The 3,127-nt window shown below is 53.2% G+C and overlaps 1 non-coding gene across 1 annotated transcript; it reads left to right on the top strand.

Moving 5' to 3' along the window:
* Window positions 1–449: 449 nt before the first annotated feature.
* TRNAS-CGA (transfer RNA serine (anticodon CGA)) lies at window positions 450–531 on the top strand. The gene has a single exon. It is a non-coding gene; the product is annotated as a tRNA-Ser (tRNA).
* The last annotated feature ends 2,596 nt before the right edge of the window (window positions 532–3,127 follow it).

Here is a 3,127-nt window from a genome sequence, read left to right as displayed (position 1 = left end):
CTGGTGGCCGCGCGGACTGCCGGCGGGTGGAACCACACTGTTGTGTATCCTGTTCCCCGCCGGCCGCTGTAAGCGCGCACTTCCGGTTTCGCCGGAAGTATCATAGCGCCATGGCAACGGCCTGGCGCTGGCGGCCGCTCACTCAGGGAAGATTCAGGCCTTATTAAAGGCCGGAAAAGACGGGGAGATGTGGGGGTAAGTGCCCGTGTTAAGGGCCTCTTGGTGGGGGGGAATGTATATCTTTGCAGACCCCTGATTACAGGGTTAGTTGTCTGGGCAGGTTGCCTCACCTGCTTTGATTGTGGCTCCGCCCACTTCCAGCCGGCCAGAATTAAGAGGCTGGCTGGCCTGGTGTCAGAGACCTTCCTGCAGTATCTGCTGAAGGCGTGCGATTGTGGTGTTCATTGATCTTGAACTCTTTTCCAGTTTGCAAACTTTATTGGGAACCGGCTGTGATGGCCGAGTGGTTAAGGTTTTGGACTCGAAATCCAATGGGGTCTCCCCGCACAGGTTCAGATCCTGTTCACAGCGCGCCCTAGGGGAGCTGGTCGTGGCGCTTCCAAGGAGGACACCAAGAGGAAGCCTGAGTTTTGACGTGGGGCAGCTCCCTGTGGCCCCCCTTCCTGTGGGAGGACGTCTTTCCTCCTTTTCCAGAGCATGGTTCACCCATATCCAAGACCCATGGGTGTTGAAGATCATACAACATGGGTATCACATCGACTTTCATCTTCCACCTCCAGATCGGTTCGTTTCCACCCGAACTCTTCCACCTTCTCAGCAGGCCAGTCTAGAAGCCTTGGTTGCCGAATATGTTACCAAGGGCGCCCTGGAGAAGGTACCAGCCTCAGACCTCGGTCTGGGAGTCTACTCCCCCGTCTTTCTGGTCCCCAAGTTCACCGGGGGCTGGAGGATGATAATAGATCTGAGGTACCTCAATCGGTTTATCAGGAAGAGGTCATTTCGAATGGAAACCGTGGATTCCGTGGCTGTGTTTCTTCAGCCAGGAGAGGTGATGGTTACCCTCGATTTGAAGGACGCCTATCTACATGTCCCCATTGCTCATTTCCACAGGAAGTTCCTCAGGATTGCCGTCGCTATGGCCGGCCACAGGGAGCACTATCAATTCACAGCTCTGCCATTCGGCATCACATCCGCCCCACTGGTATTCACCAAGGTGATTTCTCCGGTCGCCGCGGCCCTCAGACTTCAGGGTCTTTTCATCGTCCCTTATCTAGACGACTGGCTACTGAAAGCTCAGTCTCCTGCTGCTCTCCTCCAGCAGCTCAACCTTGCCATCAACTTCCTACAGGAGTTAGGATTATCAATTGGGAGAAGTCCGAAATCGTTCCATCCACCTGAAGAAAATTCCTCGGATTTATAGTGGATTCAGAAGCGATGCAGATCTTCCTCTCCAGTCCAAGGAAGGAAAGAATCCAAGCCAGTGCACGATTCCTATTGCGCACTCGGCAGGTAACCATCCGGACCGCCATGAGAGTCCTGGGCCTGATGTCATCCTCGGCCAGGGCGGTGCCTTGGACTTTATGGCATTTGCGTCCCCTGCAGATGGAAGTGTTGAGAACCTGGAACAGGTCTCCACGGGGATTGCACAAGAAGATCTGCCTTTCTCCCGCTACCCGTCTTTCCCTCAGATGGTGGATACACCTGAAAGACGGAAGGTCCACGGCCCCGACAGTGTGGACCCTGTTGACAACAGATGCATCCCAGTGGGGATGGGGAGCCCATTGTCAAGACAAAACTGTACAAGGACGATGGAGATGTCCGGTGCTGGGGTCATCCAATCTCAAGGAACTCAGAGCAGTGTACCTGGCCCTAGTACACTTTGCCCCAGAATTGAAAGGCAAGTCTGTCAAAAACCGGTCAGACAATATGACGGTGGTAGTCTATATAAACAAACAAGGGGGCACCAGGTCACCAACCTTGCTGAGAGAGACGAATCTCATATTTGCCTAGGCGGAGAAGAATCTGGTCCAGTTATCCGCTGTTCACATAAAGGGCTCCCTGAACATAGTAGCGGATCAGCTGAGTCAGGGTATTACCGTATCAGAAGAATGGTCTCTCAATCCAGACGTATTTCAACAGATCGTCCAGAGATGGGGTCTCCCGGAGGTCGATCTTATGGCTACCCGACTCAACGCCAAGGTGGGGACCTTCTGCTCTCTGTACCAGGAGGACAATCCCTTGGCGGTGGATGCCCTGTCCATCCCATGGAGGTTCAGGCTGTTTTACATATTCCCTCCAATTCCAATCATACCGAAGGTATTGATAAAAATAAGACAGGACCAAGCCTCGGGAATAGCCATAATCCCGTTCTGGCCAAAAAGGGCTTGGTTTGCTCAGCTCATACAAATGAGTCAGGGCATATATTGGAGGCTTCCCCCACTCCCAGACCTGGTAACCCAAGGAGAGCTGAGATGCCAGGATCTGAGGAGACTCAACCTGACAGCCTGGAGGTTGACCAGTCCCTATTGAGAAATAGAGGACTGTCACAAGCCGTCTTGAAGACCCTATCCAGCGCCAGAGCAGATTCGACTAACAGGAACTACCGTCGAATAGGTAACATCTTTAATGCCTGGTGTCTGCAGCATCAAGTGGACTCCACCGATCCCCCTACGGAGGTGATCCTGGACTTCCTTCAAGACGGACTAGACAGAGGTCTTGCTGCGGCCACACTCAAGGTACACGTAGCGGCCCTGTCCGCCTATCTGGGGAGGCGTTTGTCTCAGGATCCTTTAGTGAGCACCTTTATTAAAGGGGCAACTAGGCTGAGACCGGTGGTAAACACCCCTGTCCACCAATGGGACCTTATTCCGGTCCTGAACGCCCTATGTGGCCAGCCATTTGAACCTCTGGAAGAGGTCTCCCTCAAGTCGCTAACCGGCAAAATGGCGCTGCTATTGGCAGTCACACCTGCCAAACGCGTTAGTGAACTACAAGCTTTGTCCGCTGAGGAGCCATATACCACCTTTTTCTCTGACCATGTACAGCTTAGGTTCCTCCCTGGGTTTCGTCCCAAGGTGCCATCTGCTGTAAACAGGAACCAACTGATTTCCCTTCCAGTATTTTTTTCCGTTCCCTTCTTCTGCTGAAGAAGAAAGATGGCACAAGC

This window comes from Leptodactylus fuscus, chromosome 2 (genome assembly GCF_031893055.1).
Source record: "Leptodactylus fuscus isolate aLepFus1 chromosome 2, aLepFus1.hap2, whole genome shotgun sequence".
Lineage (NCBI taxonomy): Eukaryota > Metazoa > Chordata > Amphibia > Anura > Leptodactylidae > Leptodactylus > Leptodactylus fuscus.
Note: the sequence above shows the minus strand (reverse complement) of the source record. Positions and strands in the feature narration are given on the sequence as shown.